At 40.8% G+C, this 24,419-nt stretch overlaps 1 protein-coding gene across 2 annotated transcripts in view; it reads left to right on the forward strand.

The window, feature by feature from the left end:
- taok1a (TAO kinase 1a) overlaps positions 1–24,419 on the forward strand; it is a 276,152-nt gene that overhangs the window by 54,268 nt on the left and 197,465 nt on the right. For both annotated transcript variants that reach the window (XM_028806658.2, XM_051930844.1), the window contains exon 2: positions 21,669–21,762. The gene's annotated coding sequence lies outside the window, so the exon portion shown is untranslated. The remainder of the gene's footprint in view (positions 1–21,668; positions 21,763–24,419) is intronic.

Below are 24,419 nucleotides of genomic sequence, written 5' to 3' on the forward strand. Positions count from 1 at the left end.
AAATTCTTACTTCAATTCCTACAGTAGTACAAACCATAAATGCAAATCTCTACATAGCCTAGCAACATTCAACCCATAATGCAGCAAGCTGTTGTGTGTCTAGAAGTGGTGGTAGTAGGCTATAATATTATAATATATTTTTTTGTGTGTGTGACTGTACGCGCAAGTACGTTGTACCGTCACCTTGACCATGACATCTGGTCATGGCGTTGACTATATGTATACCTGCATTGTTATCACTTGTTAATATTTTCTTTATCAGCATGCTGCTGCTAGAATATGTGAATTTGTCCTTGGGATTAATAAAGTGTCTGTCTGTCTGTCTGTCTGTCTGTCTGTCTGTCTGATCAATTGTGTGATGAGTCTTAGTTGAATTCTAGTTTCGTCAAATGAGTGGAAATCTGGGTTTCTGCCAATTAATCTAATTGTTACTCTAATGAGTGCCTTGTTACTAACAAGCACCGTCTCTGCACTTCTCTTCATACGATTGGTTGTTCCTTCACTCGTACGCTTCAGTCTTGCAGATTCATGGCTGATATAAGGATGACAATCAGCCATTGACACTCAATGCAAAGAACAAATTACAAAGACTGCATTTGATGAAAACATGCAAAAAGTTTGGAATTTTCTTTCAAACTCGATCAAATTAAGCACAGATTGCTTTGCATGACTACGTAACATTTTTGTAGAATGTAGAGCTTATTAGCAACCTGCTGTTAATATTCTTTGATTTTTCGAAATACTGTGTTTATAATTTTAAACCATCAAGCACAATATTATGCAGTACAATACACCTACACAGGTGGTGTAATAATAGAACTGCTCCCTCACAATAGTGAGATCATGGGTTTGCATCCCAGGTCCTCCCTGCATGGAGATTGCAGTAGTGAGTGAAATGCTGTATAAGTGTAAAGAATTATACTTGACAGCTTGTCAATTTTAAATATTAAACGTTTTTTCACCAAATAGACAAACGTAGCGTTAGGATTCTTGGCCTCTTTATATTTGCACATTACCTCAAACATGATCAAAATGCAACATATACTGCTACCTTTTTGTTTGCAAATAAAGTCACTTCTAATCACACGTGGTGATTTAAAATAAACCTGTTTCCTCAGTGTGCAGTAGACATTGTATTCATGCGTGTTAGTCACTGTTATCACTTGTTATAGGTTTGGGCACTGTTAACTTTGATAGCATTGATAGTTTTCTTTTTTTTATTTTAAATGCAGTCATGATGTGCCTGGGTCCTATGTGACCAAAGTATGTTATTTCAAAAGGGAAACGCATGTTATTGCTATTACTGTGTACTTTTTTTTTATTTTATGCACTTTGAGATGTACCTGGGTCAGGTGTGAGCACAATTTTATTTTTACTTGTATACATAGTATAGAGAAAGTATAGGAATCGTGAAAAAATTTGACCTTGAGATTTTGATGAATCTTGATGTTTTAGACCTTCCTGAGTCTGAGAATACCATTTTTGAAATTGTCTGTGTCTGTGTGTAAACATGATAACTCGAAAACGATTCAACCTTTTTCTGTGTTTTTAGGTGACTATAACTTTTTACTTTGCACATAATCTAGGTAATGCATATGTAATCATGAAAAAAATCCACCACTGTTTTCAGCCTCCCTAAGTCTGAAAATGTTTTAATATAATGTTTGATTATAAATAAAGATACATGATTGTGTATCGATATTATCAATTAGTTATGATGAGAAACAAAGACATATGATATTTGACAAATCTTGCACAACTGGAAGATGTTCTGATGACCTTTTCCTCTATCTCAGTATACGAGAAAGTCGAGGGGAGCATACTCGTTATTTTTTTTTTCCTCCAAAAGTGGAAAAAAGTGTTGCTACTACCTCTGATTCTGTTCAATTATAGCCTTTTTATTGTAATTTTTATACTCTTTTTGATGTACCTTTGTTAAATGTGACCAAATTTAAAACAATGAGTAAATATCACTTGTTTTTCAATACACTCATTTGTATTGGTTAAAAATTTATTACTTGCTGCTTACTGGCCGCTCAAAATGTCCAGCCCAGCTAAATTTCTTGGTTTTAAGGTCTGGCTCAACTGAATTTTTATTTGAATAGCTGTGTTATATAGTGTATAGTGAGTACAAATTGAGTTGAACTAAACTTAATGAAAAGTGTTTTTGGTTCATCAAGGAAAGATGTATAATATTATTTTGGTACTGGTGTAGTAGATTCTGATTAGTGACCTTTTTTTCTGCAAAAGACTTGTTTGCTGTAGCTCTCTTAAGCCAGTTTCAATGTAAGCTTGCAGTCAGTACAGCTGATATAATCTGGACTCATATGTCATAAGAATGAAATCCCTGTGAAGCTTCATAGACTGATATGATAGGTCTTTCTGTTTCTAGCTGAATCTTTGGTTTCCTGTTCTGTTTTACTCGCTGGTGATGGTCTTTCTGACATTTTTTACTACCATAACTTTTGTTTTGGAGAAAACAATAAGTAACAAAATACTTTTATTTCCTAATTTCAGTCTTAGTTATTTGCTGTAATACAAAAACAATTCAACATTTTTCTTTGTAATAAGGACTGTGCAATACAAAAATTAAAAAAAAAAATTATTGTATGTATGAAATTCTTTTTCAACATATACAGCATTTAGAAATTTTGCATTAAGGTTTTTTTATGGTTTCTTGGAGAACTGCTAAATAGAGGTTCAGATATACTGTATATGTACAGAAAACAGTATATGCAATTATCAACAAAATGTATCTCTCATTGTAATGCTGTTTGTTAATTGACATTATTAATCACAATTATAATATCAAGAACAAAAATTCTCAATTATGAGTTTTTTCATTTTCCCCTGGCATTAACATATCCCTAATATTTTTTAAGGGTTATAATGGTGCTTAGTTTGTATTGAGTTTTATCTGTTTAAAGCTGTAACTAGCTGATGCCCGCCGTAGCATATGGCGTTGTAAGAATAGGAACAGAAAATGGTGAGAAAGGAATTGAGAAATCAAGAAGAAATAAATACTTCTTGAAAGACGCAGTTGTGAATAGGTGTTTTGGTGGAGACAACAGATGAGTCGAAAGATCTACTCGTACTACAATATCAGGTCTGTGCTCTGGTCTTTGGGTATCTGACAGTGCATGTAGAATTTCCGGCCACGCAGGATTACATGTGAAAGTGATAAATAAATCGGGCTTTCCGAATTTACGTACTATGGCCATGGCATCCTGATAGTTTTGTTGCATGTATCTTGGACTTCCTGGAAATGTGGACGGTAATATGATAATTTTGCTCTATACGTACGTTGTTATTTTCGGCGTTTGCTTGCAGTGCATCTGATAGTCATTTGTATTGTTCCACACACGGATGTTGTTGATGTAATCTGAGATAGTTGAGACGCGCGCCCTCGGTTTTAACATATGCATCTACGACGTACTGTTGGAATAGTTTGCCGCTGGAATGCAAAATATTAAATGTATTCCTCATTGCTAATCTGTACGCATAAAATTGGCATTGAGTAAGCCTTATTCACTTGGCGGTTCTTTTATCGGGAACATGTTGTAAATCTTTGTGCCAGCCAATGTCTCCGTAAGGCCTTGAATGATGTCAAGTTCAGTTTTTTATAGCCTGCAAGTTCAGCCTAATTACAACCTTGCTGACAAACAATGCGTATTTGTTCAAATTAAAAGAATTTCAGCCAGAGAGCATTTGTAACAGATGGTGATGAAAAAGTAGGCTGTGGTTATTAAGTTTAACAAATTACAAATCTACATTGTTTTTAATGAGACATTAAGCTCACTTCTCCATTTATTAAGGGGATTTATAACAATGAAATAATTATACTGATTTGAAAGCTTCTGATTTTTGTTTATTTTATTGAAGTGCACACATTAATATATAGGTGAGTAGGGGCTTCACTGATAAGTAGCTAAAGGATGTTTTAATAAGTGGTAATCCATTTCAGAGATGTTGAAATATTTACAAGGTTAGAAAGAGTTGATTGATTGAGGACAGCACTAATTAATACCTGCTTGGATCTAAAGTTTTTGAATTGCTTCCTGTACATATACAGTATATATTTTTTCTAATTTTATTTAAAATTAGGCACTTGTTTTCCTATTTTGGTAAAGTTGGAGGCTTAGGATTCCACTTTAGCAAGATAAGACAGTCTGCTAGCAGTATGTTATTACAGTTGTTCACTAAGAATGAATATCTCTTAAAAATATCATCTCTGATTCAGCTGTTGGAGAATATTGTCATTCTAAGACTGTCTAATAAATAAGCAAGTATTTAATTTCAGTATGGACTAAAAATAGAACTTCTGAAACATGTGACCCAGGAAAGCAGATGTCAAGTGACATCCCTTACAATTAAAGTCTTCACATACATATGTTTTTGGTTAGGGGTCACCACAGCGGATCATCTTTTTCTATACCTTTCTGTCCTCTGCATCTTGTTCTGTTATACCCACTGCCTTCATGTCCTCTCTCACCACATCCATAAAGTTTCTATTAGAACTTCCTCTATTCTGGCAGCTGAATCCTTAACATCCTTCTCCCAGTATACCCAGCATCTCTTCTGTGCACATTTCTAAACCAGCACAGTCTCACCTCTCTGACTTTGTCTCCAAACCGTCTGACCTGAGCTGACCCTCTAATGCACTCATTTCTAATCCTGTCCATCTTTGTTGCACCTAATGCCACCTCCAGTGCTGTCTTTTGTTTTTTGTTCAGTTTCATTTAGGGCTGGGCGGTATGACCAAAATTCTATATTACAGTATTTTTTCAAAATAATACCAGTTTCACGGTATTCAACGGTATTTTTCTCCCATGCATGATGGATGTTAACCACATTTTCCACTGCAATTACTGCAGTAGACTGGCTAAGAATAACTTATCCCACTGTCATGAGAATTGTACATTGTACAAGAAAACATTTTAATGTGCACACAAGTATTAATACAGGTTTACATGGCCCCATAAAGTGATAGTTTTCAAGGGGGTGACACTAATGAAGAGAAGGAATCACATTGCATTACAGTTGCAGTCAAAATATAGAACCATTTTATTAAACAAATTTTTCAAACAACATATTTTCAACCATCCAAAGAGGCATCTAGACTTAGTAAAATATTCAGAGGTGCTTTCAAAAGTTGTATTGCACTGAACATGTCTTAGAAAAGGAATAAAGACTAAATATTTTTTGTAAACTAACTACACTTTCTGTTAATGTTAACAATCTCTGTCCACTGACACCTTAGCTATATGGATTGTAATGGCATTGGTTATCTCGATCCACCGCTTGCTTTTTTTGTCATAAGCAGTCCTCTAGCAAATGCGTCTTCAAGTGACATCTGACTCGAGTGTCCTCTAGCTTTTTCAGTTTTACTTGAGGAAGTGGAGGGTGCCAATCTTAGTTCCATACATTCATGGTACTCCAAAGCTTGTTTGCAGCTATGGTGGTGTAGCAAATTGCTCGTGTTGCCACCTCCGGCGACAACTTTAGCTCCACATCATTTGCAGTAAATAGTTATTTGGTCCACATCCGACCTTTTAAAACCAAAATCTCCAGACAACAGATGCGGCTCCTTTTTTCGGCAAAAGTTCTTCTGTGTCATCATGTTCAACTTTATCGTCTACTTCAGTTTCAGAATGTTCTCTGTCCATTTTCACCACTCAATACCTCCACTAACGCATGTACTCCGTTGTATTAGTGTTTAGCGGTGTAGCAGTGAAAAAAGTCCCCCCTTAACACTAGAATTACCAGAGCCTACGAAAAAACTCGTAGATCCGTCCCACCTTAAATTGCTTCGCACCTCTCCATCAGCGTCTTTTGTCCTGTAAATGTGTCAATAAGCAGCAAGCAGCCTGTTATCACATCCCCCACCACCGCACAGTTTTCTCAGCTCAAGTCTGTTTACCTGCGTGTCAGTTGCTTGGAGTTATATACTGCACAGTGAGAAGTCAAGCAAAATGACACCTTTTATAAATACTATATCGTTATTTGGAACACATGCATTTCATATGTGTTCTGTGTCTACAACAATCTATGTACAGTAAACACATCATTAAAACAGAAACGTTTTTCATGTTTTAGTAATAATTGATAAAATGTAGACATGAAGTATATAATGTGTTAAGCCTGAATTCCAAATATCAAATAAACACATTCACAAAAGGTACAAATATAACAGAACAAGTGCGCTTCTATTCAAGAATATAACTGCAGAAAAAGAACCAGTGTTAAGGTGCGACATTGACACGTGTTTTCTGCGACTGCTTCAGTGGCGCAACGGTATCAGCTGTTGACTGGTAATCAAAACTAAATGGGTTCGATCCCGGATGAGTCCATTTTGAGAAGTGAGCTGCTCTTATTCTTACTAATTTAGAATTAAAACATACATTTGATTTCAGTCTGTAACAGCCGGTGTAAATGTATGATACTTGCAAAGGTTAGCTTTGTTTTTTTGTTTTTTTTTTCTGTTCAGTTTTATTCTCTCAGTCGCGTTCACGATCCCACACACATCTGACACTGCTGTTTTCACATAAAGACGTGCTATAACAGAGGTGAACTCAGATCATGACGACGGTTCTACATCGGAGCAAGAATGCACGTCACACTTTTGCCATCGGTGTACTTTGTATATGTACACGGGAAGCTCTGCCGTCTACTTGTGACTTTACACTGTAGGAAGTAAGTAAATAAATATAGGTAAATAAGTAAATGACATTCAATCTGGCTCTTATATACAAAGTACATGAAGAGCAGCTTCCACCTGCAGCTATAGACTCTCCACACTAGACTTTGTATATAAGAGCCAGATATCTATCTGTCTAGTGCTTTCTCTGTTTTCTTATATAGTGCCTTCGCTGTCTGCCTATTATACAGTGAATTCCCGGTCTGTCTATGTAGTAATAATGTAGTATTATTACTTTTTGGTTTATCTTTCTGCCTAGTATATAGTGCCTTTCCTATCTATCTGTCTTATATAATGCCTTTCATGTCTGACTATCTACCTATCTATCTAGTTGCATCTCTGCCTGTATATTATTTACTGTTTTTTTTCTAAAAGTTTTGTATCTGTTATACAGTGCCTTCCATATCTATCTGTCTGTCTAGTGCTTTTCACATCTACATGTACTCTCACTATCTGCTTGCCTTCCTAAGGTATCTGTTGATTAATAAAAAGGTTGTACCATTTTTCATTTTTATGCCTTCCCTGTTTATTTATATATCTAGTGACTTCTCTGTCTGTCTCTCTATTACGCAGTGAATTTCCCATTGGGATTAATAAAGTATCTATCTATCTATCTATCTATCTATCTATCTATCTATCTATCTATCTATCTATCTATCTATCTATCTGCTCTCTCTGTCTGTGTGTTATGGATCTTAAAAATACAGTAATCCCTCCTCCATCGCGGGGGTTGCGTTCCAGAGCCACCCGTGAAATAAGAAAATCCGCGAAGTAGAAACCATATGTTTATATGGTTATTTTTATATTGTCATGCTTGGGTCACAGATTTGCGCAGAAACACAGGAGGTTTTAGAGAGACAGGAACGTTATTCAAACACTGCAAACAAACATTTGTCTCTTTTTCAAAAGTTTAAAGTGTGCTCCATGACAAGACAGAGATGACAGTTCTGTCTCACAATTAAAAGAATGCAAACATATTTTCCTCTTCAAAGGAGTGCGTGTCAGGAGCACAGGCTGTCAGAAACAGAGAGCAAAGCAAACAAATCAATAGGGCTGTTTGGCTTAAGTATGCGAAGCACCGCAGCACAAAGCTGTTGAAGGCGGCAGCTCACACCCCCTCCGTCAGGAGCAGGGAGAGAGAGAGACAGATAAAAACAAAGAGTGAAAAATCAATACGTGCCCTTTGAGCTTTTAAGTATGTGAAGCACCGTGCAGCATGTCGCTTCACTAAGCAGCTGAACACAGAAGGTAGCAACGTGAAGATAATCTTTCAGCATTTTTAGACGAGTGTCCCGTATCGTCTAGGTGTGCGAACAGCCCCCCTGCTCACACCCCCTACGTCAGGACCAGAGAAAGTCAGCGCAAGAGACACAGAGAAAAGTAAGTTGGGTAGCTTCTCAGCCATCTGCCAATAGCGTCCCTTGTATGAAATCAACTGGGCAAACCAACTGAGGAAGCATGTACCAGAAATTAAAAGACCCATTGTCCGCAAAAATCCGCGAACCAGCAAAAAATCCGCGATATATATTTAAATATGCTTACATATAAAATCCGCGATAGAGTGAAGCCGCGAAAGGCGAAGCGCGATATAGCGAGGGATCACTGTAATGCATATCTTATGGATCTTACAAATAACAGTTAAAAGGACACTTGTTCATTTTAATTGCATTCTCAAGTGTTAAAAAATATTTTAAAAGGAGCATCCCACATGAAAATATAATGATCTCATTAACTGACAGTGCATACCAATTTATAAATTATATGTCCGTTTGAGGTTAAAAAGAAAAAAAAAAAATAACACTCCCAGCGGGGAATCGAACTTGAGTCTCTGAGGAACGGCAGGCCTGCTGCTGTCTGATTGGCTGAGCAGTCTGTGTCAACTATCCATGACTGGCCCAGCAAAAGTGCAACGTGCATTCTTGCTCCGATGTAGAACCATCATCATGATCTGAGTTCACTTTTGTTATAGCGCATCTTTATGTGAAACAGCAGTGTCAGATGGAGAGGGGGGGTGTGGGATCATGAATGCGACTCAGAGAATAAAACTGAATAAAAAAAATCAGGATCGAACCAGTGAAGTTTTGATTACCAGTCAACAGTTGATACCGTTGCGCCACCGAAGCAGTCGCAGCAAGCCCGTGTCAATGTTGCACCCTAACACGGGTTCTTTTTCTGCAGTTATATTCTTGAATAGAAGCGCACTTATTATATTTGTACCTTTTGTGAAAGTGTTTATTTGATATTTGGACTTTAGGCTTCACACATTAAACACTTCATGTCTACATTTTGTCAATTTTTACTAAAACATGAAAAACGTTTCTATTTTAGTGATGTGTTTACTGTACATAGATTGTTGTAGACATGGAACACACAAGAAATGCATGTGTTCCAAATAACGATATAGTATTTATAAAAGGTGTCATTTTGCTTGACTTCTCACTCTACAGCTCTAAGCAACTGACACGCAAGTAAACAGACTTGAGCTGAGAAAACTGTGCGGCGGTGGAGGATACGATAGCAGGCTGCTTGCTGCTTATTGACACATTTACAGGACAAAAGACGCTGATGGAGAGGTGTGAAGTGATTTAAGGTGGGACGGATCTATGAGTTTTTTCATAGGCTCTGGTAATTCTAGTGTTAAACAGTTTCCCGCTGCGCCATGTTCCGAACATTGTTTAGGCTATTTAAACCGGTATTGCAGTACAGTCGATTCTGCTAAATCGGGACACATCTGGACGGAGACATTTTGCCCCAATTAAGTGGCTGGCCCAATTATGCGAAGTTCGCAAAAAAAGGTAAAATTTTGTAATAGAAAGACGTTACGTACGTTTGAATATATGTTGCACACCAGAAATTGCCGTTTTTTCTTTTAAAAACGACTTGACAAATTTGTCATCTAAACATTATAATATTCCCTTCTATCCAAATAACAAGAGAAAGGTAGTAAATCGATTCATACATGTGGTTACTGATAGTTAATCCTGTTTCTTAAGAAAGCCGTTGATTTTGCTTTGTCTTTTTCTCTTTATGGTCTGGCATTGCACAAAATCAGCGCATGCATCTAATGCAGATAAAGGACTGCCCTCATTGCCTGTCACCATGAAATACAAACGCAATCCAGCGATAAATTTCCTGGCATCCCGATATGTCACTTGCTCAATTTCTTCATGCGCATCGGCTTTGTCAGTTTCTTGGTTATCTGTTATCTCTTCGCGTTTTGCAGCAATTTCCTTGATGATTGCGTCGTCACAATCTTCATTTTCGTTGTAACACTTGATGTTGTCATCAATGCTGGTAAATTCCTCATAATTTTCCACACTTTGCACCTCCAATGTCGTTCAATCAACATAGTTGCTGTCAGTTCGTGTCTCCGACTGCTCAGAGTTCTGCTCACAGTTTTGGATAGTGCTCTGGCTTATTTCTCGCCAACTGTCAGCAAAAAAATTGTATTGCCTGCAATATGTTAATCTTCCCACTAACATCTGCAGCTGTTGAACTTTCTTGCAGCAGATTTTCTTCGATTGCTTCCAGAGTGTAGCTCACCAATTTGCCTCAATACAATGTTTTCAAATTTTTTATGATTCCCATATCCATTGGTTGCAGGATGGATGTGGTGTTAGGAGGCAGAAATTCCAATTGAATGTTTTTCAAAGAATCTAAGTAAGGGTGAGCCGCACAATTATCAAGAAGCAACAGAATTTTTTTTGATGTGTGCTGCAATTCCACATCCCATTCTGACAACCACTTCGAACAAATTTCAGAAGTCATCCATGCATTTTTGTTTGCATGGTACAGAACTGGCAATCCGTCCATTCTAAGCCCCTTAAAGCATCAAGGCTTAGTGCTTTTACCTATAACTAACAATTTCCTTTTATCACTTCCTGACATGTTAGAACAGCATAACACAGTTACGCGATCCATTGCTTTCTTGGAACCCACTAGCGTTTCGTGTTTGTAGCACAGCGAACCGTCAGGTGTTGCACGATAATACAGGCCAGTTTCATCTGCATTGTAAATGTCATCTGCACAAAACTGCTGAAGCAACTCAGGTAATTTTCTGGACTTCCACTTTTCAGCGCCGTCAGCATCAGCACTGCCTTTTTCGCCATGTGCTTTCTTGAACTTAATTTCATGCCTAGATTTCCATCTAGACAACCATCCAAATCTATGTGTTGCCTTAAATTCGTCATGACCCAACTTTTTAGCTAAATCCTCCGCCTTCGCTTTCAGAATAGGCCCACTGATACGCGCGCCTCGTGCAGCTATGTCACGTGTAGTCACTTTAGCGAACCACTGATTGAGAGCGTCCTCAACTTCCAGTTCCTTGCCTTCACGCTTCTGTTTTTTCTCGCAATGCCCATTCACCTCTCAATTTCTGCTCGTTCTTTTGAACACACGAAATTGTTGATTTCGGAATGCCCGTTATCTTCTCCAGCATATAGGGGTGCTTGTGTTAGGCGGTTGGTTTTTGATTTTATCAAGCAAGTCAATTTAATCGGAGAGCGTTAGGTCTTTCCGTGGCATTCTAACAGCGGCACCCTAACATGAATGAAAATAAGAAAAGAATTCTATCAACCTTCATGGAATTCGTAATTTTTCAGGCGATTTGCATGACTCAATTTAAAACAAGTGGTAAAAAAAATTGCTGCTTATTATCACTTACCAAAAAGGCGGTGTCGAAGTTCAGCGTAGAAAATGTCTTCAGCACCACTTCACGTTTCAAACATGACTTTCGGCGCTCCCGAAGCAAATGACCAAGAAGCTCCTAAAGACAACACTGGCTCAACCCTTCTCTTGCTCCTTGTGGGCATCCCCGAGTGGCTCGCTTAACGGGACTCCTTATCTTTCATTTGTGCGATTCTTGGAAAATTTACTTTGAACTGAGCTCTTTCATTTTCATCTTACCCATCTTGGCTTTAAAACGGCCAGTGACTCCTGTCCCGAATAAGCGGAATGGTGGCCCAAATAACCGAATGGAAAACATGTATGATTACACTGTCCGGATTTGTCCTTTACAATTTGACCCAAATTAACGGCTGCCCCAATTAACTGGTGTCCCGATTAACCGGAATCGACTGTATAAGAAAAATCCATATCATAACAAAAATAAAAAACGGTTTTCAGTATGAGCCGGTATACCTCCCAGCACTAGTTTCAGTCTCCAACCCCTATTACATCGCTGGACTCACTACCATCTTGTAAACCTTCCATTTCACTCTTGCTGGTACTTGTCTGTCACAAATCACTCCTGACACTCTTCTCCACCCACTCCACCCTGCCTGCACTCTCTTTTTTCACCTCTTTTCTACACTCCCAATTACTGTGTACTGTTGATCCCAAGTATTTAAACTCACCCACCTTCGCCAACTCTACTTCCTGCATCCTCACCATTCCTCTGACCTTCCTTTCATTCACACACATAGATTCTGTCTTGTTCCTACTGACCATCATTCCTCTCCTCTCTAGAGCATATTTCCTTCTCTCCGGGGTCTCCTCAACCTGCTCCCTACTGTCGTTATAGATCACAATGTCATCCGCAAACATCGTAGTTCATGGGGACTCCTGCCTAATCTTGTCTGTCAACCTGTCCATCACCATTTCAAATGAGAAAGGGCTCAGAGCTAGCTGATCCCTGATGTAATCTCACTTCTATCTTGAATGGATTCATCATTCCTACCTCATACTTCACCATTGTTACACTTCCCTTGTACAGTACATATCCTGTGCCACTCTTATATACTTCTCTGCTACTCCCGACTTCCTCATATAGTACCACAAGAGTATAGTACTACCTCTTAACTCATGAGAACATTAACTGTTGTTGACGTCATGTTTCAACTAGTGTATTTCAATAGATTGTCAAAAACTCAAATTTGAGTAAATATTTCAATTGTTTTAAATATGCTTCTTAAATATGTAAAATATGAGATGATGGGGGAATAAATTTTACATTTATCACTATAATCCCTGAAACCTATGAAAAAACTTCCGAGTCACCTTAAATTCCTTCGCACCTCTCCATCAGAGTTTTTGTTTTGCAAATGTGTCAATCAGCACAAGCAGCCTGCTATCCCATCTAGGCTGCCCCCCAAAAAAGATGTCTGTCTGCATTTTCAGTAACATGCACCATAATGCGGAATACAGGGAAGATCGAAAAAAAACATGTTCAAATGACAACTCGTGTTCAATGGCATAGTGTTTTCAAATAGTGATGTTTACTATTGTTGAGCTTCTGTTTTTAACTCATTGACTGCAACGTGTAAATCGAATTAATTTTTTTTCTTTGGTTATATTCCTAAATAAAAGCACAGGTTTATTTGATATTTGGACTAAAGTCTTCACATATTATACACTTCACATCATTATTAATATGACATGGAAAAACTTTTCTTTTTTACGTATGTGTTCAGCATTTCGTGTCATCCTACACTTGCATTTGTAGACATGGAACACACATGAAATGTATGTATTCCAAATAATTATATAGTATTTACCCTATACAACTCCAGGCACCTTGCACCACGATAAAGAAACTTGAGATAGGTGACGTTTGCGACTGACTTCAGCTCCATCTTGGGATGGGATAACAGGCTGCTTGCTGTTTGTGCTGATCGACATATTTGCAAAACTAAAGACGCCAATGGAGAGGTGCAAAGGAATTTAAGGTGACCCAAGTTTACGAGTTTTTTCATAGGCTTCAGGTATTCTAGTGTTTTCTTTTAATTCTTTACTCTGATTGTTGGCACAAATCAATTTTGAAAGCATTGATAAAGGCCATACTGGGCTTGCATGTTTTACAACAAAAAAAAATCACAATTTATATTTAATAGTTTGAAGCTTCTGAGTTTATTACGTGCAGAAATATTGAGTAAAATCCCAGGTTTTCATAATATTATGAATAAATAACTACATTCAGCATTATCAAAGGCTTTTTCTGTATCTTGAGACTATCAAAACTTTAGGGCATTTTACTGTTGCAGATTTGTATACAATGGGAAAAAAGTCTCTCTTATATCACAAATTAGCATCTCTTGCGATGCAGAATAATTTTAATCTTTTTATTTGCAAAACAACTTAGAAAGTGATGTAATATTAATTCTGTTTGCTTTTTGTGTGAACCAGTTGATTTGTAACAAAGCCATTCTGTGTTTTTACAAACACTGTCAGATGTTCTCTGACATGCATTTCAACCCGCCTTGACTGTGAACACTCCTGAGTAACTCTAGATACTTCAGGTAGCCGGTGTTCTACTTTATCTTAAGGCATGCCTCTAAACATCAGTTGTCCTTATATGCAAAGTGAAAACTACTATCTTGCAGCCTTTATTACCCAGATAAGATAGAATACCAGTACCTAGACAAAATAAGATTCAGCAGTTGACCAGACTGTGGTAAAGTCAAACCTGCAAAATACCTAAAAACTGTAAACAAGTTTCAGTGGGAATTGGTATAGTGGGCCGCAAGAAGTTATAAGGTGTTGTAATAGGTCAGTGTTTTTAACTTCATGTTTTTATGTCATTGTTACAAGCCCAAAAATGCCTTATTTTCTTATTTTCAGCCAGTGTTAAATAATGATGGCATACTGAGAGATGTATTCCCAGAACCTCCCCTTCTGGCTTACAGACAACCACCAAATGTGTAGCGAGTCATTATCCAAAGCTCCCTGAATGCACCAACTGATAATTGTCCTCCTGCCGACAGAAATGATGTGAAACGTGTTCTCACATTTATAATACAGAACCTATTTTTGCACCACTGTGCTGACAAGAACACAGCATAAACGTTTAATTTTCCTGCAGATCATCGAATGTGGTCTTTATGTTCTTTGTATGAAATATTTCAACACTGCACTCTGTGTGGATGAAACTGGACAAACACTCTGCTAAAGAATACATCTACAAAGGTTTCCACAAGCATGGCAATAGGGATGTTCCTGTAGGAGCCCATTTCAGCAGCCTTGGGCACTGTGAGAATGACTTTAAAGTCACAGTTCATATGACCAACTTCAAAACATGGGAAGTGAAAAAATTTAACACATTACAACATGGTTTAAGTAGAGACAAGGGTTTTATGACCAGATATGAGGATTGTTTACACCTCTCAGACTGACCCAGATAACCTGACTACAGATCCACATTGTAAGGGGAAAGGCCAAGCAAAATGATACCTTTTATTGGCTAACTAAAAAGATTACAATATGCAAGCTTTCGAGGCAACTCAGGCCCTAAAAAGATTACAATATGCAAGCTTTCAAGGCAACTCAGGCCCCTACTTCAGGCAAGATGTAATCATCTAAGATTACATCTTGCCTGAAGTAGGGGCCTGAGTTGCCTCGAAAGCTTGCATATTGTAATCTTTTTAGTTAGCCAATAAAAGGTGTTTTTAGGTTTACCTGCTATCAGACTCACATACACCACATATGGTGGTGACATTGTGAAGAAGCACAAGACTCGCATAAAGGTTTGGGGTTTCCAGCCCCGTATACTGTCAAAAACTGCAACAAAACAATGCACTGTCAAAGACATGCGTCCAACCAAAGACATTCATCCCTTCGCAGACGGGAACTTAAATAAGGGGGGACCGGAAACTGGTGACTGGAATGCTGGGAGAAACCGAGGAGCGTTGTGGGTAATGACGTCATCATCTCAGGCCAGAGGAAGGGACGGGAACACGGAAGTGGTTACGGGTGGATCAAATGGCATCTTGAGCACGTTTACGGGGTTGTTGCATCTGGTTTTCTGCGGGAATAAAAGAAGAAAAGGTTAGTGCCCAGTCTCCAACCCCTGGCAGGCTGTACGCTGCTCATCGGGTCTTTCCGCGGCCCCCTAAGCGCGCGTGCGTGACATGACCCCCCCTCCAGCCCAGACCCGCTGGGTCGGGCGGCCCGAACCGAGAGGTCGTGGACTCGGGAGAGAGCATCAGCATTGGCCTGCAAGTTACCCTGACGATAGGTGACGGCAAACTTGTACGGCTGTAGGTCCAAAAACCACCTGGTGACCCGGGGGTTCGTCTCCTTGTGGACAGCCATCCACTGGAGGGCGGCATGGTCCGTCACAAGGGTGAACTCCCGGCCCAACAGGTAATACCTCAGGTGCGTTACCGCCCACTTGATCGCCAGGGCTTCCCGCTCCACCGAAGCGTATCTCGTCTCTCGGTCCAGCAGTTTCTGGCTCAGGTACACAATAGGGTGTTCGACACCGTCGATGCTTTGGCTCAGCACGGCGCCAAGACCTGTGTCCGAAGCATCGGTCTGGAGGACAAAAGGGAGAGAAAAGTCAGGAGTTCGCAATATTGGTGCCGAGGTCAGGGCCAACTTTAGGTCACTAAAGGCTCGGTCAGTAAGGTGGTCCCATACCACATGTAAAGGGGCCCTCTTCTTTGTCAAATTAATCAAGGGTGCGGCCCTCTCGGAGAAACGAGGCACAAACCGGCGGTAGTAGCTCGCTAACCCCAGGAAAGCTTGCACCTGCTTCTTGACTGTCGGACGGGGCCATTCAAGGATGGTCTTAATTTTGGAACATTGCAGTTTTACCAGTCCCCCGCCCACCAGGTAGCCCAAATATTTGGCCTCAGTTAACCCGAAATAACATTTGCGCGGATTAATATGGAGGCCAGCCTTCGCTAGCGTTAAGAGGACGGCGTAAACCTGCAGGATATGGTCCTCCCAGGTGCCGGAATAGATGACAATGTCATCCAGGTAGGCAGCACAATAAGGCTGATGGACTCTTAGCAGTCTGTCCACCAGACGTTGGAAGGTCGCTGGTGCACCATGCAGCCCAAATGGGAGAACCTTATACTGCCAATGCCCACTAGGGGTACTGAAGGCTGTTTTCTCTTTGGCGGATGCCGTTAAGGGAATCTGCCAGTATCCTTTTGTCATGTCAAGAGTAGTCAAATATTGAGCCGTACCCAGGCGCTCGATGAGCTCATCTACGTGAGGCATAGGGTAGGCATCAAACTTGGAGACCTGGTTCAGACGTCTAAAGTCGTTGCAGAACCTCCAAGAGCCATCGGGCTTAGAAACGAGGACGATGGGACTGGACCAAGGGCTGTGGCTTTCTTCAATCACATCCAATGCCAGCATTTTTTTAATTTCCAGTTCCACCTCAGCTCGTTTTGCTTCCGGGAGTCTATAGGGGCGTTCCCGCACTACCTTTCCCAGGTCAGTCACGATGTCGTGCACAATCAGCGAGGTGCATCCTGGCGCCTCACTGACCACCTCCGGAATGGACAGGATGACTGATTCCAGTTCCCGTCTTTGGGGGGCAGTTAAATTGGGTCCGAGGTTAAGGTCTATCTTTTGCGAGAAAAGGGAGAGGGCATTCCCTGGGGAGGAATTGTCCTCCCTGTCTCTCCAGGGTTTCAACAAGTTGACATGGTATACCCTCTTGCTCGGTTGACGATTTGGTTGTTTCACCAGATAGTCAACGAGCCCTTTTCTCTCTTTCACCTCGTACGGGCCTAGCCAATGAGCCAATAATTTAGAATGGGAAGTGGGCACGAGCACCATTACACGATCCCCCGGCTGGAATTCCCGGAGGGTGGTGTTTCGATTATACAGACGCGCCTGCGCTGCCTGAGCCTGTGACACGTTTTCTTTTAATAGTGGCCGAACTTTCGCTAAACGTTCGCGCATTTGCACGACGTACTCCAAAATATTGGGGGAGGGAAGTGCCTCTCCTTCCCAACCTTCTTTGAGTAAATCCAATAAACCCGGGGTTGGCGGCCATACAATAATTCAAAAGGGGAAAACCCTGTGGAGGCTTGTGGCACCTCCCGATAAGCAAACAGAACCAGGGGTAAAAGTTGATCCCAGTCCCTACCGTCCGCGTCGACTACCTTGCGGAGCATCTGTTTCAGGGTCTGGTTAAAACGTTCCACTAACCCATCCGTCTGAGGGTGATACACAGACGTTTTTAGATGCTTAATACGGAGTAACTTAGCAACCTCCCTGAACGTATCCGAAGTGAATGGTGTACCCTGGTCCGTAAGGACTTCTTTGGGTATACCTACTCGGGAAAACAGGAGAACTAGTTCCCGTGCGACATTTTTTGTAGTAGCAGAGCGCAACGGAACTGCCTCCGGGTATCGGGTTGCGTAATCTACCATGACTAGTATATATTTAAAGCCACGGCTTGAAGGCAGCAGGGGGCCAACAAGATCGACTCCGATCCTTTCAAACGGGACATCGATAAGGGGAATCGGAATGAGTGGAGCACGGTCCCTTCGGGGTATCTGCCGTAACTGACACTCGGGGCAAGACTGACAGAAACGGCGGACCTCCACATTGATTCCGGGCCAATAAAACCGGAGCTTAATTCTCTCCAGTGTTTTCTCTGCGCCGAGATGGCCGCCAAGGAGGTGGGCGTGTGCTAGCTCACAAACCTCCCGCCGGTAGGTTCGTGGCACTAGCAACAGCTTCCGTACCTCGCCTTCATGATCCGCCACTCGATACAACAGATCATTTTCCAAGACAAAGTAGGGCCCCGAAGGTATGGGACCACGCGGCGTGTCGCCGTTAACTGACACAATATTATTTCGGGCAACCTTTAGAGAGTCATCATTCCATTGCTCTCGTTTGAATGCGGCTGGGGTGGATTTAAACTGACTATCCACCCAGCACAACGGATCCAGGGGACTGATGCTGACCCGCTGTGCCTGAACTTCCTGTTCAGGGTCCATCACCAAAACATTTCCCCCCCTGGAACCTACGTCATCAATGGTTGCCGTAGAGCACGGCGTGAGGGCCGCGGGGACGGCAGCCTGCCCGTCCATAATAAGACCCAATCCGGCGGTGGGAGTGACGACGGTCTTACCGCAATTGCTATCAGACCAGTCTTGTCCTAATATAACTGGAAAGGGGGGATCGGGGAGCACGGCAACTTGGAGCTGTCTTGGTTCGCCCTTCCAGGTTATATAGCAGTTGGCGGACCTATATGACTTAGTCTTGCCATGCACACATGTAACTTTCACCCACCGGGTCATCCACTGTTGCGGTAAGACAAAACGGCGAGCAACAATAGTAATGTTACTCCCGGAATCGAATAGTGCCACCACCGTGTGTCCATTAATTAATACCACTCCCGTGTTAGGAACAGCCAAGGGATTAGACAGAGCACAGTACCTTTCTCCTTTAACCCAGGTGCAATCCATCGGCTCCACATTTTGAGGACAGGCAGGCAGGGTATGCCCGACTTCACCACACTTGAAACAGCGGGGCAAAGCCGGGGTTCTTTCTTTGAGCTTACCTGGAGGTTCCGCACTGCGTCGGAATGGCTCAGGGTTGGCGACGCGTCCCTGTCGGGTACCACGAGCAGACCTCTTGGCCGCCCCACCTCGGTTCACCGCCAGTTGACGCTCCAAGACATCCAGGAGACTTCATGTCCGTAAACGGGTGTCGCCGGACCTGCTGGGCGAGATATTCTGGCATGCCATTAATAAAGCCCTCACAGGCTACTTGCTCGACTATATGTCGGCCTTGATTGACGTCTGGTCGTAGCCAGCGTCCCATCTTGCTCCAGAACTCAAAGCCCTGGGCACGGCCGGGGCGATCGGGGTCATACCTCCATTGCCTCCACTCACTCGCCTGCTGGTCCGACGTAATGCCGTATCGGCTTAATATTTCGGCTTTTAGGAGGTCGTACTGGGCGGCTTCCTCAACGGGTAGGTCATGATAGGCCTTCTGCGCGATCCCCTTCAGATACGGCGCCAGTATGGACGCCCATTCCGCGCGCGGCCACTGGTTGCGAGAGGCAGTCCTCTGGAACGTAGAAAGGTATGCCTCTATGTCATCGGCATCTGTCAGAGGCACAATAGGAGGAGGAGGAGGAGGCCGCGCGGGCTCCGGTCTAGCTGCTTCGGCTGCTGTGAGCCGAGATTGTGCATCCGCCAGTTCCTGCTCGGTGGCGGCTTGTTTCTGCTGCAGGGTGTGCAGCTGGGTCGCTAGGTTGGTTAGCACAGTATTCAGGTCCTGTTCTTCATTCATTTTTCGGACATTTGACTCCTGCCGACTACGCCAGTTGTGAAGAAGAACAAGACTCGCATAAAGGTTTGGGGTTTCCGGCCCCGTATACTGTCAAAAACTGCAACAAAACAATGCACTGTCAAAGACATGCGTCCAACCAAAGACATTCATCCCTTCGCAGAGGGGAACTTAAATAAGGGGGGACCGGAAACTGGTGACTGGAATGCTGGGAGGAACCGAGGAGCGTTGTGGGTAATGACGTCATCATCTCAGGCCAGAGGAAGGGACGGGAACACGGAAGTGGTTACGGGTGGATCAGATGGCATCTTGAGCACGTTTACGGGGTTGTTGCATCTGGTTTTCTGCGGGAATAAAAGAAGAAAAGGTTAGTGCCCAGTCTCCAACCCCTGGCAGGCTGTACGCTGCTCATCGGGTCTTTCCGCGGCCCCCTAAGCGCGCGTGCGTGACACATATAGCGATATCAGCTGGAAAAGATCACAGTGTTGTAAGACTGACTCCACTTGTTAATTGCTGCATGCTTCTGGGGGTTCCTCCTGTGCTGAGAGCATCAGTAGGCAGCAATTGCCACACAACACATTAAATTTATGATATTCCACCTCTCTGCACATTTAGAATCCTTAGATTTATAATTGATATCACTTTCATGATGAAATGCATTAAAGTATGTACATTACATTTTACAGGTAAATTGTTAACTTAATTTAAATAATGAATACTGTTAATAATTACACATGTGGGAGAAGCACGGTGGCAGAGCAGTAGCACTGCTGCCTTGCAGGGAGTCACATTTCTGTTCTCTGCCTTGAGTTTGCATGTTTTCCTGGTGGGTTTTCAGAGCGTGCTCTGGTTTCTTTCCAAGGACATGCAGGTTTGTGGATTTGGTGATAAAATTACACTAGCGTATGTGTGTGCTTGTATTCACCTTGAGATGAGCTGATGCCCCATCCAGGGATTGTTTCTGCCTCTCACCCGATATTTGCTGGGATGGGCATGTCCCTGGATTGATGGATGTAATCATTAAATATCCATCCTTTTATGAGATTCTGAATTTAATGGATTTTTGTGCAATTCATAACATACCGAAGCCGAACACATATTCTGAACACTATATCTTAACGCTGCCATCCAGTGGACTCCTCCAGATTTACATAAAGTGCATGCACAAGTATAAACAGTAGAGTCTGCAGTAGAATCCGCAGGTGCACGTCATGTTGCGTGATGTATAAACTCAACCTTAGGAGAACTTGTTTCTTTAATATGGGTAGTGACATCCTTTATACAAGTCTTGTAATTCTGTGATATATAGGGTGATTTTTGTATTCTGTGGAGTACTGGGCTTGGTAACATCACTTCAGGAGAGGCCCGCTGAATCAACAAGCTGGTGAAGATAGCAGGCTTAGTAATAGGACACAGTCTGACGCTCTAGATGTGATAGTCAAAGAGAAGGAGGACAAAATACACTATTATTGATTTACTTTTAGCCAAGAGGTTATTTAGATAAAGTGTGTCAAACGCTGCTAAGATTCCTTCATACCTAAGGCCATATGCCTTTATAATGCATCACTGAGATTGTTCACTTATAAGCTAGTAAGTTTTTTTTTTTTTTTTTTTTTTTCTTTTTTATAATTCTTACATGTGTTTACAAGTGGTGGCTCTGAGGCTAGGGATCTGCACTGGCAATCGGAAGATTGCCGGTTCGAATCCCGTAAATGCCAAAAGAGACTCTGCTCTGTTGGGCCCTTGAGCAAGGCCCTTAACCTGCAATTGCTGAGCGCTTTGAGTAGTGAGAAAAGCGCTATATAAATGCAAAGAATTATTATTATTTACAAATGTGGTTGTTGCTTATTACAATAATTCTGTATTTTTGAGCATCTATAAAGTACAAGCTGCAAAAGATGAATGTGTTATCTATAGCCTGGGTATTAAAGGTAATGCATTCAAAAGATGTACAAAAGAAACAGCTTCCATCTTTTATTTTCTCTTTCAGATAAGATGGGAGGACAAAATTCTTGTTGGAAGCTACGCTGCAAGAGCTGCTGAAGCAATTTGCTATCATTGGGATCCATTAGGAGTGAATGGCAGTATGTATATAATACATTGGAACTTTTTACTAACCCTCGTTGGTGTTGTTTTTTTCCGGTGGTTAAAGAAATGTTAAAATATTTAAAGATATAACATTCAACATATAAGCTTGATGTTTACTTTTAAATAATTGTCAGTATTCATATTTTAGAAAATTTGTATAATAGGCCTAAATAAACATCAGTGTTTTTTGTAGTTTTCAGATGTTTTTAGTTTTAATTTTTATTTAGTTTTAGTTTTTCATTGTCTAATTTGATCTTTTGTTTAGTTTTTTAGCAGTTAACTTTTAGTTTTTATAACTTTTTATTAGTTTTATATTACTCACCAAATATGTCCACATGGACAGTTTTGCAGGTGTAGAAACACTGTTTTCTTAATGGTTCTCAAAATATGTATCATTCATATTGTTCCTGTAAACTTAACACATGCAGTTTTACTTTATGTAAAAGAACTGTTTTCTCCAAATATAATGACAGTGCAAGGCTTCCAGTATAATCAAAAAAGCAATTATGTTCTGATGTTTATTGTTACTTAACCTTGAGCAAAGTTTAAACAATTACTTATTTTTGGTTATTTAATTTCAAAATGCTTTTTTATTTCTGAGATTGTAATATTTATTTTTGATGTTTTCTGATGCTGATTGTCACCTACTCATTTTGACACTTATGAAAGCCTATTTTTTTCTGGGAATTCTTCATTTGGATATTTTTTCTTTTTAAATACTGTTGAGGCCATTACTTGAATCAAACTGTTTATAACAGTAATAGCAGAAATAGAGGTGAAGGTTTTTCTATGTATGTAGTACATTTCTACAAGCATATTAATTGCATTAAGTACTGAACATCTGTTATAGTAACATCTGAGATCATTTACTTAATAAGCAGCAGGTAAAACCTGGGTAGTGAACTGGGAGGAAGTAGTTTAGTAAGACATGTAGTAATAAACAGATATTGGCAATTAAGAGTGCTTAATTTCATACTTCTAGTATCCACCCATAAAACAATATAGAAGGACATCACTATTCAGTGGCTGTTCATTTGCTATTCAGTTCAGATCTAATGCGGTCTCATGTTGTTGGACAATTTTGGGTTTGAGTTGTGATGTTTTACCTTCCCACTTTATTGCTTTCACATGGACTTCTGGTCGGTCTGTTTGGAAAAATTCAAAGTTGCTGTTAAGAATCCCAGCTAAACCTCTGAGGTGATCCAAAGTAAACACCCAGATGGAGTCAACTCATTTAACACTAGAATTACCAGAGCCTACGAAAAAACTCGTAGATCCGGCTCACCTTAAATCCCATCGCACCTCGTCAACGTCTTTTGTCCTGTAAATGTGCCGATAAAGACAAGCTGCAAGCAGCCTGCTATTCCATCCCCCCACCACCACAGACCATGCACAAAGTTCTCCCAGCTCATGCCTTGATTATCTGGGAGTGAAGAGCTGGAGTTTTAGAGTGGAAATAATATATCGTTATTTGGAACAAATGCATTTCATGTGTGTTCCGTTTCTACAATAGTCTGTGTAAACACATTGTTAAAACAGAAATGTTTTTCATATTTTAGTAGTAAATGACAAAATGTTGGCATAAACTATATACAGTAATGTGTGAAGCCTGAAGTCCAAAGAACAAATAAACACTTTCACAAAAGGTTCAAGGATGATACCACAGCTTCGGTGGCGTAGCGGTAAAATCTGCTGACTTGTAATCAAGGGTTCCCGGTTCGATCCCGACTGACTCTTATATTTGCCGTTTTCAGTAGTGAGCTGCTCTTATTGTTAATATTATACAGTACACACAAACATTTGGTTTGCGTCTGTAACAGACGGTGTACATTTATAGTACAGGGATCGGACGCTGTTAGTTTTTATTTGAAACTCAGAATAACTGTAGATGTGAGTGGTGTTTTGAGTCAATGGAACTGGGCATTCTCTGATCTGGATGGATAAAAGCTGACACACAAACGCTGGTGAATCTGCCTTCTTTGTATCTCACCGTCACTTGATTTTTTTTTTTTTATTCAGTTTTATTGAGTGTTCCTGCTCACGCTGAATTAGTATGCACTTTATGGTCTATGAAAAACAGAGACATAGGTATATATGATATTTGGAATTATTCATTTTATGACCTGTATAGTACATTTCGGAAAACATTGTGGCACGGATGCAACATTATTCATATTATTCATATTCATTCGCATAACATCTTGCAGTTGTAATCAGTGTGTTTTTTTTCCAGATCTTGCCAGTCTCCATGTTGCTGTATGCTGTTTCTTTTGTATTCCAGGACATGCAGAGGAAAGAATAGTACAGAGAGGTCAGTTCAGTGCTATATGCAATCATCAAATTCAAATATTAACAGTTCACAGACACGCAAGGACCGTCCTTCCTACATTTACGACGTGTGTACCTGTTGCAGTGCGCACACTGTCATTATGGGGTGTTGTGTGTAGAATTCTGAGGAAAAAAATGAATTTAATCCATTTTGGAATAAGGCTGTAACATAACAAAATGTGGAAAAAGTGATGCGCTGTGAATACTTTCCGGATGCACTGTATTTGCCTTTTCATTGAAGCTTGATGAAATCTGCCGGTTGTGGAGAACTGGGTAAACACCCACAGCATAAGTCAAAGGTAAACGCTGAAGCTTTGGTATTTGC

Source organism: Erpetoichthys calabaricus, chromosome 8 (genome assembly GCF_900747795.2).
Source record: "Erpetoichthys calabaricus chromosome 8, fErpCal1.3, whole genome shotgun sequence".
Classification (NCBI taxonomy): domain Eukaryota; kingdom Metazoa; phylum Chordata; class Cladistia; order Polypteriformes; family Polypteridae; genus Erpetoichthys; species Erpetoichthys calabaricus.